This window comes from Bufo bufo, chromosome 4, assembly GCF_905171765.1.
Source record: "Bufo bufo chromosome 4, aBufBuf1.1, whole genome shotgun sequence".
Lineage (NCBI taxonomy): Eukaryota > Metazoa > Chordata > Amphibia > Anura > Bufonidae > Bufo > Bufo bufo.
In genome coordinates this window covers 539942950-539957987 of record NC_053392.1, presented here as the reverse complement: position 1 = coordinate 539957987, position 15038 = coordinate 539942950, and the positions used below count along the sequence as shown (strand labels likewise).

General features: G+C 46.6%; 1 protein-coding gene across 1 annotated transcript in view; it reads right to left on the bottom strand.

Annotated features, from left to right (window-relative positions):
• LOC120999086 (serine palmitoyltransferase 3-like) overlaps positions 1–15038 on the bottom strand; it is a 117421-nt gene that overhangs the window by 6184 nt on the left and 96199 nt on the right. The gene's annotated exons all lie outside the window — the stretch shown is intronic.

The window sequence follows — 15038 nt, the reverse complement described above, 5'->3', positions numbered from 1 at the left end:
TCAGTTTGAGTTGTGGATAGCTGGTGTGTGGATCTAGGCTGAGTTCCTGGTGCTGCCATAGCCACTTAAACTTAAGTGTTTTCTTTCCCTTTTGTATTTTGTTCGGGTTATTTTGTGTGTTGCATTTTACCTGTCATTTGTATTAAGGCCTGAGGGAGACTCCTATTCGTCCATCCTTTTAGAGGAACAGGTTGTCTCAGTCCTGACATTAGTACCAGGGTCCTATAGGGTGAGTTAGGACATTAGGTATTCCTGTGTATGAACTCACCTACCTCTGGGGTCTATTCATACCGGTAGTTAGTCAGGAATTTGATTAGGGTTTTACTAGAAGTTCATCTCCTTTTCCTAGTTTCCAGGCATTATTCCCTCACCCCTTTCCCTCCTATGTTCGGTGTGGTGTTTCCCTCCCACACATGAACGTGACACCTATCCTCTGGATAGGTCATCAGTATCTGATTGGTTGTTGGTCGAACACCCAGGACCCCTGTTAATAAGTTGTTTGAGAATGGGGCACCGCTGCCTTTTCTCAGCTTACTTTAGGCCAGTGACATTACATTTATCAGGCACGTGGCTTAAGCGCAGCTCAGTACTGCTATACAATGTACCATGCTGTGCTTGGTGAGCTGTGAGGAGGCAGCAGCTCTCACCATACTGCTATGGTCTCCTCAAACAGCTTATTGGTGTGGTTCCTGGGTGTCAACCCCCTGCCGATCAGATACTGATTACCTATCCTGTGGATAAGTCTTTGCTTTAAAAAAAATTGAAAAACTCCTTTAAAGAGGACCTTTCACACCCTTACAGAATTTAAACTGGTGGCATATTTACTATTACAGTCAACTTTTCATTGGTTCTGGTGCTGGTTGTCATTTTCTGCTAGCACCCCCTACTTGCCTTGCTTGTAAACAGTTCAAAGTGCCCTATACTTGTGAATTGTCAGGTAGTGACAAGCGATATTAAATTGACATTCAGTATCTGTGTCATGACGCGGTGTGGGTAGTAAACTCCACACTGAACACAAGAGGGAATGGAAATGGTACTAGGCCTGGAAACTATGGTAAGGGGAGAGGTCACCATCTAGTGAATCCCTAAACGGAGCCCTGACTATTATCAGTATGAACAGACCTTGATGGTAGGAATGTTCATACACAGGAACCCGGAGCCCTATCTGACCCTAAAGGGCCCTGGAAATAGTGTCAGGACAAAAGATGTCCTCTTCCTTCCTAGTTGAAGGAACAGCAGACTCCCTCAGGCCTAATACCAAAAGATAGGGGAATACAACAAACAAGAAATAAGGAAAAGACACTTAACTCTGAAGTACGCGGACAAGCAGGAACTCACAGGAGAACCAACACCAGCACTTCCACAACCAGAAAGGAGCTATCAACCACATAGCATGATGGGTAAGACCAGACTAAATAGAGGAGTTGGAATGACCACTTAACCTACACCTGAGACAAAAGGTGTGGTCATACCCAGGAACAACACAGAAACAAGTGAAACTAAAGAGGCTGTCAGATCACATCATGTGCAGCCAGTCTCTTAGATCTTCTGACCCCTGTCATGGGAGAGACCGTGACAATCTGACCTGACAACTCACTTGTATTGGGTGCTCAAATTAAGGGCTCATGCACATGAACATATTTTCCATGTCCGTTCTGTTTTTTTGCAGCCCATATGTGGAACCATTCGCTTCAATGTAGCATCCGTAGCTGAAAAAAAATGAAATGATTCAGTGTGCATTCCGTGTCCATATGCCCGCATGGTCATTCCGGAAAAAAAAAAATAGGATAGGACGGTTCACTTAGGGGCCGGCCCTTCTTTTACACAAAATGCACAGTGCACACAGCCTATACACTCACCTAAAGAACTATTAGGAACACCATACTTATACGGTGTTGGACCCCTTTTGCCTTCAGAACTGCCTTAATTCTACGTGGCATTGATTCAACAAGGTGCTGATAGCATTCTTTAGAAATGTTGGCCCATATTGATAGGATAGCATCTTGCAGTTGATGGAAATTTGAGGGATGCACATCCAAGGCACGAAGCTCCCGTTCCACCACATCCCAAAGATGCTCTATTGGGTTGAGATCTGGTGACTGTGGGGGCCATTTTAGTACAGTGAACTCATTGTCATGTTCAAGAAACCAATTTGAAATGATTCGAGCTTTGTGACATGGTGCATTATCTTGCTGGAAGTAGCCATCAGAGAATGGATAGATGTTCTTATTCTGTTTACGCCAAATTCGGACTATACCATTTGAATGTCTCAACAGAAATCGAGACTCATCAGACCAGGCAACATTTTTCCAGTCTTCAACAGTCCAATTTTGGTGAGCTCGTGCAAATTGTAGCCTGTTTTTCCTATTTGTAGTGGAGATGAGTGGTACCCGGTGGGGTCTTCTGCTGTTGTAGCCCATCCGCCTCAATGTTGTGCGCGTTGTGGCTTCACAAATGCTTTGCTGCATACCTCGGTTGTAACGAGTGGTTATTTCAGTCAACGTTGCTCTTCTATCAGCTTGAATCAGTCGGCCCATTCTCCTCTGACCTCTAGAATCCACAAGGCATTTTTGCCCACAGGACTGCCGCACAACGAAATGGTTGTGCGTGAAAATCCCAGTAACTGAGCAAATTGTGAAATACTCAGACCGGCCCGTCTGGCACCAACAACCATGCCACGCTCAAAATTGCTTAAATCACCTTTCTTTCCCATTCTGACATTCAGGTTGGAGTTCAGGAGATTGTCTTGACCAGGACCACATCCCTAAAATCATTGAAGCAACTGCCATGTGATTGGTTAACTAGATAATTGCATTAATGAGAAATAGAACAGGTGTTCCTAATAATTCTTTAGGTGAGTGTATATGTGTTTTGCGGATTGCAAAACACCCAACGGTCGTGTGCATGAGCTTTAACAGAGCTGAAGGAGAATGGTGGGGGATCTAGAAGAGGTAGAATAACAGTGCTGGTACCAATGAGCAGGCGGCTTACAGGTATGTCTTTAGTTTCAGATCTGCATGGTCATGAAAGGTGGAGACTAGTGTTGAGCGAGCATGCTCTGCCGAACTGCTGTTCGGCTTGAGCATCGCTATGCTCGGCACATGGCGATACTCGGCCGAGTACCGCATGTGCTCGAACCCCATGCTCGAGTTTCCTCTCCACACGTTTCGTGGCTGCTATGCAGCCAATAAATGTGCAGATAAGTACTGCCCTCACTGTAATGCCAGTAGCCAAGTGTCCGTGATGATGATGGTTCACGTAGAGGCCGTGTTGAAACTGTGCCTGTTGCCAGAGCACAAGAAAAACAATCATCCACGATACCTAGCTTCATCTTCCAGTTTGCAGGGTGTCACAGAACAAAACTTTTGAAGTCAGACCAGTGCGACCAGGTGGTCGGTTGGATTGCAGCAGATAATGCTTCCAATCGGTTAAGCACCACCCTGTCTTCCACCAAGTCCAGTCTCAGTAGCCAATAGTCTGGTCAACAGAATCCTCTACCTGATCCTCCTTCCTCCCACCATGGAGAGTCTGGCCAAACAAGTGATCCTACACTCGGAAATTCCGAGGAGCTCTTTTCATCACCATTACTTGATTTGGCCCTCTCGCCAAGCACGCTTGAAGAGGGACATGAGATCTTGTGCCCTGATTCCCAACCTATTGAGCATCCACAGTCACAAGAACGGTGGGGAACAGCAATTAGTGTTTAATGAGGTGGATGATGATGAGACACAGTTGCCAATGAGTCAACTGCAATTACTGTCTCAAGAGGTTAATGAAGAGGATGAGACACAGTTGTCAATCACTGAGGCTGTGGTTAGGTCAACAAATCAAGGGTATGATCAGAGTGAGGAAGTGGAAAAGGAGGTGGTGGACAATGAGGTCACTGACCCAACCTGGGAAGGTGGAAAGCCGAGCGAGGACAGCAGTACAGAGGGGGAAAGATTTGCAGCACTGTAACAGGCTGGAAGAGACAGTGGGGTGGCAAAAGGAAGAAGGCGGGCCACACCAAACAGGCCCGCAACTGTTCCACGGAGCACTCCCTTGCGTAAATCTCCCTTGCCAAGGAGTAGGTGTTCTGCAGTATGGCGCTTTTTTGAGGAAAGTGGGTACGACAAAAGAATAGTAGTTTGCAACCTGTGCCACACTAAAATGAGACGGGGCATGAACAATAGCAACCTCACCACCACCAGCATGATCCGCCACATGGAATCCAAGCACCCTAACAACTGGGACGAACGCCTGGGTCCACAATCTGTGTCTGCGGGTCACACCACTGCCTCCTTTTCCCCTATGGTACGTGCTGGCAAATCTCGCCTGTCGAAGGCGCAGGCGAGGATGCCTCCTGCTCTGCACCTGGACCTTCGCAAGCACCATCAGCGACCACATCCACTTCCCTGTCCCAGCGCAGCATCCAAATGTCATTACCCCAGGTATTTGAACACAAGCGCAAATACCCAGCCACCCACCCACAGGCCATAGCACTAAATGCACACCTTTTTGAAAATTACTGGCCCTGGAAATGTTGCCATTTAGGCTTGTGGACACTGAGGCCTTCCGCAGCCTGATGTCGGCGACTCAGCGGCCGTCCCGCGGTACTCTGTCTCCAGCCACCACTATTTTTCAAGGTGTGCCGTGCCCGCCTTACACCAACATGTGTCCCGATTAGGGTTGAGCGAACCCGAACTGTAAAGGTTTTTTGTACCCGAACAAAAGTTCGGGTTCGATTTTGGTGTTCGGCGATTTAATGGCACTTGTTGAAAGGCTGCAGGGCAGTCAATCAACAAGCGTTTAACTCTTGTGCCCTTAGAAGCCATCACAGCCATGCCTACTAATGTCATGTCTGTGATTGGCCAAGTGCAGCATGTGACCCAGCCTCTATATAAGCTGGAGTCACGTAGCGCTGCACGTCACTCTGCTCTTACTAGTTGTAGGGATAGGATGCTGCTGCTGTGAGGGAGAGATTAGGAAAGACTCTGATATCTGCCCTTGGTGTGAAGTCTGCGATATACAGTGTTTTTTTTGTTTGGGGGTTCAATGCAACATTGTTGTACCCTGCCCTGAGCCCAGTGAGACTGAAAAAAAAGTTTTAATCCGTCTGTTAGTTAGGTGGGCGTCTGCGGCCATTTTGTGCAACAGCAGTGCACCAGCACAGCATATGTGCCAGGGACAATCATTTAATCCTGTTCTTGTAGTTCAGTGGCCGACATATGCCCATTTTTAAAGTGCACCTGCACTGCATATCTGCCAGGGGAAGGTAAAATAATACCGTCTGTGAGTTCAGGGACCCAGGGGGTGACATATCTCCATTTTTTTCTGTAAATGTGACAGGCAGGCACATAAATTCAGCAAATCCATCTGTTCCATTGTAGGGGTGACACATCCACCATTTTTTATGTAAAAAAAACCCTGTGCTTAATTTGTGAGAGTGAACTATAATCTCAGTTAAATCCATCTGTTTAATTTAGGGTTAAAAAAAACTTTTTTTTTTACATAGTAACATAGTACATAAGGCCGAAAAAAGACAATTGTCCATCCAGTTCGGCCTGTCATCCTGCAAGTTGATCCAGAGGAAGGCAAAAAAAAAACCAGTGAGGTAGAAGCCAATTTTCCCCACTTTAGGGGAATAAAAAATTCCTTCCCGACTCAGATCAGGCAATCAGAATAACTCCCTGGATCAACGACCCCTCTCTAGTAGCTATAGCCTGTAATATTATTACGCTTCAGAAATACATCCAGGCCCCTCTTGAATTCCTTTATTGTACTCATAGGAAAAAAGAGAAAAACGATCCAGCACTCCTGAAATTTTTGAGCCGTCGGTTCTTTTATTGCGGTGATAAAAATTTGTACAGTGGTACAACCTTCATATGTGTCATTCGCAGTCTACGCGTTTTGAACTAAGCAGTTCTTATTCATGACTCCATGGAGTCATGAATAAGAACTGCTTAGTTCGAAACACGTAGACTGTGAATGACACATATGGAGGTTGTACCACTGTACAAATTTTTATCACCGCAATAAAAGAACCGACAGCTCAAAAATTTCAGGAGTGCTGGATTGTTTTTCTCTTTTGCCTCAAGAGGTCTCAACATGGTTTCCTGTGCACCCAAGGACTGCAAAACATGTGGCAGGTGAGCTGGTTTACCTTACAAGTCCTATCAGAGAGTTCCATAGTCTCACTGCTCTTACCATAAAGAATCCTCTTCTATGTTTGTGTACAAACCTTCTTTCCTCCAGACGCAGAGGATGTCCCCTCGTCACAGTCGTCTTCTTTCTAAAGTGAAAACCCTAATTTTGATAATCTTTCAGGGTACTGTAGTTGCCCCATTCCAGTTATTACTTTAGTTGCCCTCCTCTGGACCCTCTCCAGCTCTGCTATGTCTGCCTTGTTTACAGGAGCCCAGAACTGTACACAGTACTCCATGTGTGGTCTGACTAGCGATTTGTAAAATGGTAGGACTATGTTCTTATCACGGCATCTATGCCCCTTTTGATGCAACCCATTATCTTATTGGCCTTGGCAGCAGCTGCCTGACACTGTTTTTTGCAGCTCAGTTTGCTGTTTATTAAAATTCCTAGATCCTTTTCCATGTCAGTGTTACTGAGTGTTTTACCATTTAGTATGTACAGGTGACTTGCATTATTCCTTCCCATGTGCATAACCTTACATTTGTCAGTGTTAAACCTCTGCCACTTATCTGACCAAGCCTCCAATCTATCCAGTTCCCTCTGTAGTAGTATACTCTCCACTTCAGTGTTAATTACTTTACACAGTTTAGTGTCATCTGTGAAAAACTTATACTTTACTATGCAAGCCTTCTACAAGATCATTAATAAATATATTGAAGAGAATAGGGCCCAATACTGACCCCTGAGGTACCCCACTAGTAACAGTGACCCAATCTGAGTGTGTACCGTTAATAACCACCCTCTGTTTTCTATCATTGAGCCAGTTACTTACCCACATACAGACGTTTTCTCCCAGTCCGAGCATTTTCATTTTATATACTAACCTTTTATGTGGTACAGTGTCAAATGCTTTTTGGGCAATAAAGTACCTTTTTTTCCTGTGTTGCATTTCTGACAGTCCCATAAAACCGCCAAATACTGCAGTTAAATTTTTTGTTGAAAAATTCTAATTTTTGTTGCTAGAAAGTACATTTGTGGCCTACGCTGCGTTCCTGTCAGTCAAATAAAACCAGTAAATACTGCTGTTACATTTTTGGCCTTCAAATTCCCATTTTTGGGTGTAAAGTACCTCTGAGGCCTGCACATGTGACAGGCAGGCACACAAATTCAGCAAATCCATCTGTTCCATTGTAGGGGTGACATATCCACCATTTTTTTGTTAAAAAACCCCTGTGCTTCATTTGTGAGAGTGCAATATAATCTCAGTTAAATCCATCTGTTTTATTTAGGGTTAAAAAAAACCTTTTTTTTGGGCAATAAAGTACCCTTTTGCCCTGTGTTGTATTTCTGGTAGTTAAAGAAATACAGTTAAATCCATCTGTTTCATTGTGTGTGAGAAAAAAAACTTTTTTTTGGCAATAATTGCTGCCTGCACTGCATAGCAGACCGGGCAATACGTTAAAAGAATTTTTCTGTTCTATTGTTGGGTGACATTAACCCATTTTGGCCGTCAAAAAAACCCTGCTCTGCATTGTTCACAAGGAACTTAATTTAGTAAAAACGTTTGTTACTTCGGTGAGTGACCGCAAAAAATATGGAGAGCGTCAAACAAGGAACGTGGCTTTCGTCGTGGTGCTGCTGGTGTTGTTGGAGCTCCTGTTGCAGGGAGAGGACGTGCTCGATCTGTGCCAGCTGCACGCCCAAGTGAAACCACTTCCTCAGGTGCGAGTAGGCAACAGAACCTTCAGCATTATTTGGCAGGGGCGAATTCGGCTCTACGAATGGTGAGGCCAGAACAAATACAGGCGAAAGTAGATTGGGTGGCTGACAGTGCCTTCAGTTCCTTCACATTGTCTCCCACCCAGTCCCCTGCTGAAATCTCAGAGTTGGCACCTACAGACCATGGCCATCTGTCTTTCAACTCATCCCCTTGCAAATCAGGCAAGCAGTCTGAGTCTCAAGTCATGCAGCAGTCTCTTATGCTTTTTGATGACTCTGTTGGCAAGGTTTCCATGGGCCCACATAGCCCTGCCCCAGAAGTGGAAGAGATTAAGTGCACTGATGCCCAACCACTTATGTTTCAGGATGAGGACATGAGTCCATTGCAGCATGTCTCTGATGATGACGAAACACAGGTGCCAACTGCTGCGGCTTTCTGCAGTCTGCATACCGACAAGGAGGGCAGGGGTAAAGAGTGGGTGGAAGATGATGTAGAGGATGATGAGGTACTAGACCCCACATGAAATCAAGGTCATGCGAGTGATGTGTGCAGTTTTGAGGAAGAGGCAGTGGTCGCACAGAGGCACCAGCACAGCAAAAGAGGGAGCAGCGTGCAAAAGCGTCTGTTACATTTTACCATTTTTGCCGTGAATAAACCCCTGCTCTGCATAGGTGACAGGGACCTAAATTTCTAAAAATCGTCTGTTACATTCTCGGGTGACGTTTTACCATTTTTGCCATATACAAACCCATGCTCTGCATAGGTGACAAGGACCTAAATTTTGTAAAATCATCTGTTCCATTGGTGGGTGACATGAACCCAGTTTTGCTGTGAATAAACCCTTGTTCTGCATGGGGGACAGGGACCTAAATTTTGTAAAAATCGTCTGTTCCATTGGTGGGTGACATGAACCCAGTTTTGCTGTGAATAAACCCCTGCTCTGCATAGGTGACAGGGACCTAAATTTCTAAAAATCGTCTGTTACATTCTCGGGTGACAGTTTACCATTTTTGCCGTATACAAACTCCTGCTCTGCATAGGTGACCGGGACCTAAATTTCCAAAAATTGTCTGTTACATTCTCGGGTGACATTTTACCATTTTTGCCGTATACAAACCCCTGCTCTGCATAGGTGACAGGGACCAAAATTTCTAAAAATTGTCTGTTACATTCTCGGGTGACATTTTATCATTTTTGCCGTATACAAACCCCTGCTCTGCATAGGTGACATGGACCTAAATTTTGTAAAATCGTCTCTTCTATTGGTGGGTGACATGGACCCAGTTTTGTCATGAATATACCCCTGCTCTGCATAGGTGACAGGGACCTAAATTTCAAAAAATTGTCTGTTACATTCTCGGGTGACATTTTACCATTTTTGCTGTATACAAACCTCTGCTCTGAATAGGTGACAGGGACCTAAATTTCAAAAAATCGTCTGTTACAGTCTTGGGTGACATTTTACCATTTTTGCCGTATAAAAACCCCTGCTCTGCATAGGTGACAGGGACCTAAATTTATAAAATTCGTCTGTTAATGGTTGACATTAATCCATTTTTGCAGGTGAAAAACCCCTGCTCTGCATTGCTGACAGGGAACAAAATTTAGTAAAAACGGTTACTGATCGGAAGATGCGCGACTACAAGCGCACGCTGGTAGACGCGCTGCTGTTGCCATTCCCACCTGACAGCAGGGGCTCAATGGAAGCACAAGGCGAAGGCTGAGGAAGAGGTCGCCAACACAGCTGGGGCACCGCCAGCACCTCAGAAGGCAGGGTTAGCATGGCCGAATTGTGGAAAAGTGTTGTCAGAACGCCACAACAAACAGCACCACCAGCTGATATGGAACGTCTTAGCAGAAGGCAGCACTTCAGCAACATGGTGGAGCAGTATGTGTGCACACGCCTACACGTACTGACTGATGGGTCTGCCCCCTTCAACTTCTGGGTCTCCAAATTGGGCACATGGCCTGAGCTGGCCCTTTATGCCTTGGAGTTGCTGGCCTGCCCTGCAGCCAGTGTATTGTCTGAACGTTTGTTTAGCACGGCAGCAGGGCCGGCTCTATCATAAGGCAGCCCAAGCAGCTGCTTGAGGGCGCAGAGAAAGGGGGGCGGCAAACAATTAACTTGCTAACTTACATTTGCCCCGCAGTGTAAATGCCGGACTGTTACTTTACTGCCGGGGGGGAGGGGGGTGCTATTGGCGCCATGATACTGGCACATGGAGGGGGGGGAGGGGAGAGAGGCACTTGATACTGGCACATTAGGGGGCAGGGGGAGAGGATGGCACTATGATATTAGCACACAGGGGGGCAAGAAATGGACATGAATCATGAGGGGCAGAAATGTGAAATGATGGGGGGGGGGGGGGGCGAGAAATAGACATGAATCATGGACATGAAATGGACATGAATCATGAGGGGCAGAAATGTGAATGATGGGGGGAGGCAAGAAATGCACATGAATCATGAGGGGCAGAAATGTGAAATGATGGGAGGGGGGGGGGAGAAATAGACATGAATCATGGACATGAAATGGACATGAATCATGAGGGGCAGAAATGAGGCGCCAAAATGTAGATTCGCTTGTGTTGACAAAAATCCTTGCACCGGCCCTGCATGGCAGGAGGGGGTTATCACAGACAAGCGAGCCGCCTGTCCACAGCCAATGTGGACAAGCTCACGTTCATTAAAATGAACCAGGCAGGGATCCCACAGGACTTGCCCGTACCTTGTGCAGAATAGACATGTATAACCAGCCATTGCTGTACTCCAGAGCACTTTCTCTTTGTTTTATTGTTTTATATTTCCCAATGTTTTGGGGTCTACCCAAATTTAAACAAAAAAATAAAAATAAAATACAAAACCAAAAACCAGTGTTGGCTACCTCCTCCTCCTCCTCCACCGCCGCTTCCACCTACGCCGCCACATCCACCACCTCCTCAACCTCCTACTCCATATGGACCTCCTCCTCCAAGATCAAGATTATTATTATTTTTTTTTATGTATGTTATGTTATTTTAAGTCATTTCCCTATCCACATTTGTTTGCCGAGCACTTGCCATGCTCTTAACCACATTTTGCAGCCCTCTAGCCCTTTCCATTACTTTTTTAGAGCCATTTTAGTGCTCCAAAGTTCGGGTCCCCATTGACTTTAATGGGGTTTAGGGTCAAGTTCGGGTCCCGAACTCAAACTTTTTTGGCCGAACCCGTCAAACCCGAACTTCCAGGTGTCCGCTCAACTCTAGTCCCGAAACATCACACGTGCCCTGACCAACGCAGTTACTGGGAAGGTCCACTTAACCACAGACACATGGACAAGTGCATTTGGCCAGGGACGCTACATTTCCCTGACGGCACACTGGGTGAACATTGTGGAGGCCGGGAGCAAGTCGTACCCTGGGATGGCACAGGTGCTACCGACGCCGAGGATTGCGGGCCCTAATTCCATAAGGGTTTCTGCCAGCACCTACGTTAGTGGTTCCAACCCTCACTTCTCCGCCTAGTCCTCCACTTCCACCTCCGAATTATCAGCCATCAGCCGGTAGCTGGAAGCAGTGTAGCACTGCAGTGGGGAAGCGTCAACAGGCCGTGCTGAAGCTGATATGCTTAAGGGACACACCGCCGCAGAGCTGTTTCAGGGGATAAGAGACCAGACTGAGCTGTGGCTCTCGCCACTCAACCTACAACCAGGCATGGTTGTGTGTGATAATGGCCGTAACTTGGTGGCAGCTTTGGAGCTCGGCAAGCTAACACACATCCCATGCCTAGCCCACGTCTTAAATTTAGTGGTTCAGCGGTTTCTCAAAACCTACCCCAATTTGCCTGAGTTACTGGTGAAGATGCGTCGCATGTGTGCACATTTCCGCAAGTCATCGACAACTTCAGCTGGTCTGTCAACGCTGCAGCAGCGCTTTAACTTGCCAGCTCACTGGCTGTTGTGCGCCGTGAGCACGCGCTGGAACTCCAAGTTCCACATGCTGGCCAGGCTTTGTGAGAAACAGAGGGCACTAGTGGAATACCAGCTGCAACATGGTCGTCGCCTTTCTAGTCAGCTTCCGCTAATGAGAAGCGAGGAGTGGGCATGGATGTCTGACCTCTGTGACGTTTTAAGAAACTTTGAGGGATCAACACAGATGGTGAGCGGCAATAACGCTATTATCAGCGTAACCATCCCACTTCTGTGTCTACTCAAACCCTTGCTGCTCACAATTAAGTACGACGCTTTGCATGTGGAAGAGGTGGAAATGGGGGAAGAAGACATTACACAGGGTGATACCCAGACCACTCTCAGTTCGTCTTCTCAGCACGAATTGGACGATGAAGAGGAGGAGGAGCAGGAGACGGTTGCCTCCGCTACAGAGGGTAGTACCTATGGAAGTTTAATTCCATCTATTCAGCGTGGGTGGGCAGAAGAGGAGGAAGAGGATGAGGAGATTAAGAGTGATCCTTCTGATGACGACAGCGAAGTCTTGCCTGTTGTTACTCTGGCACACATGGCTGACTTCATGTTAGGCTGTCTTTCCCGCGACCCGCGCGTTATACGCATTTTAGACAACACGGATAACTGGGTGTTCACCCTTCTCAACCACCGCTACAAAGAGAACTTCTCATCTCTCATTCCCCAGGTGGAGAGGATAAGCAAAACAGTGCCAGAAGGTCCTTGTTGCTCCAAAAAGTCCGTACTTCCTTAGGCAACCGAGGAGGGGAGACAAGGGGAACACACAGCAGTTCCAACATAGGCAGAGCAACACTCTCCAAGGCCTGGGACAGTTTCATGACACCCCGCCAGCACCCTCACCCTGATGCGTGGCCTAGTGTCACAAGGAGGGAAAAGTTTTGGAAGATGGACGTAGCAGACTGTGTCAGCGTCCTCAGTGAACCCTCAGTGCCTTACAACTACTGGGTGTCCAAGCTGGACATGTGGCACGAACTGGCGCTCTACGCCTTGGAGGTGCTGGCCTGCTCTGCCACCAGCGTTTTGTCTGAGCTGGTATTTAGTGCTGCTGGTGGCATTATAACAAATAAGTGTATCCGCCTGTCAACTGAAAATGCTGACAGGTTTACTCTTATAAAAATGAACAAGGCCTGGATTGCCCCAGACTTCTATACTTCACCAGAGGAAAGCGGATGAACAAAGGCACTTTAAATGTGTTGTTTAATGTACTCAATACACTGTATTCCCATGCACCCTTTCCACCTCAAAAAAGGGTATATGGTTAAATATTCCTTTTCTCATCCTCCTCCTCCTCTTCCTTCATATCAACTTGCTTATTCATTGCATATAATGCCCTCACATATAATTTTTTACAGGTTTAGCTCACCTGCAGGCCCTCGCATATAATTTTTTACAGAGTCAGCTCAACTGCAGGGCCTCGCATATAATGTTTTACAGGGTCAGCTTGTAACATCCCAGAGTTATGTTACGAAACTCTTTTACCCCGCTACAACCTGTTAAGTGTATCTGCATTGTCATCCTGTGTAATTTTAACATCACATCCTCACTAATGTGCATTGAAACCCTTGATAAATGTATTTGCTGTAATTTCCATGTACACCAGCAGATGGCAGCAATGTGTTTAGAAGGGACTTAGTGTCAGTTTAGTATTTCTGAACTGGAATAGTATATTCCAGTTTAACTCCCCCCTCTTTGAGCAGAGTGGGCTCGCCCACATCCTGCCTCATGGGTGGGGAAGGAAGTTCAGTTAGTGTGCCAGCCACCCCTGCTAGGGGAAGGCTGTGCGTGTAGGAGCTCCCAGTTCTAGGGATCCAACCCGGTATCTTGTCTCGGCTAAGACAAAAGATCATCATTCCGAATCTGAGTCCTTCAGCCTCAGCTAGTGGAAAGCAAGCAGCCATGTCCAGTATTCCAGAAAGAACCATACCCTGTGAGCCAACTGTGAGTACCATCCAGAGACCAGGAGAAGCCAAATTCCTCCTCAGCTAGTCAGTCCCCAATACAGCAGAAGACAGATAGCGCAGAAGATATTAATTCCTGCCACATTACAGAGCCACAAGCAGACGACTTATCCTGCAGAGAGCTCCAGGCACATGATAGAAGCAGAAAATAGATTCCTGCCATACATTGCCAATACCTGCTGGGACTTCAGACTATTTCTGTATCTCATGTGGATTAAAGCTGCAACCAGTAAAGACAAGTTTGAACTATGTTCCGAGTCTGGATCTCAATTCCCTCAATTACTCCTACAAGCAACACACTCATTTTATTGCAAGTGAGCCAGGATCCAGGAGTCCAGCCGTACCCAGGTAGGAGATACCGTTGACACCATTTCTATTACCTCACAGAGACAGTACACCACTCTGGCATTCCTAACCTGGTACGTGAGTTGCAACACCTTAAAGGGCCCTGAGACTGTACCCTGCGCACGCTGCAATTGGCGTCACAAACAAAAACCATAGACTATCATTTACACCTGACCCAGTCATTGCATAGCGTCAGAGTGCATTATTCCAATCCAGCTTACTGCAAGCTCACCTGCAGGCCCTCGCTTATAATGTTTTACAGGGTCAGCTCAACTGCAGGCCATCGTATATAATGTTTTACAGGGTCAGCTCACCTGCAGGCCCTCACATATAATATTTTACAGGGTCAGCTCACCTGGAGGCCCTCGCATATAATGTTTTACAGGGTCAGCTCAACTGCAGGCCCTCGCATATAATGTTTTACAGGATCAACTCACCTGCAGGCCCTCACCTACAATATTTTACAGGGTCAGCTCACCTTCTGATGACGCCAGCGACATCTTGCCTGTTGGTACTCTGGCACACATGTCTGGCTTCATGTTAGGCAGCCTTTCCCACGACCCGCATGTTATACGCATTTTAGACAACACAGATTACAGGTTGTTCACCCTTCTCGACCCCCGCTAAAAAGAGAACTTCTCATCTCTCATTCCTTTGGTGGAGAGGATGAGCAAAACGGTGCTATACCAGAAGGTCCTTGCTGAAAAATTGCTCCAAAGGTGATAGGGCAGGCATCCAAATGGATCATAGTCATCACGGGGACGTGCGATTGCCTAGAAGTTATCTAGAGTCAACAAAGCGGCAGCAGGCCCTCACCTACAAGTCCAGTCTCAGTAGCCAAGAGTCTGGTCAACACAATTCTCACCATGATGGCACACTGGGTGAATGTTGTGGAGGCCGGGAGCAAGTTGGCTGCTGGCACCAGATTTGC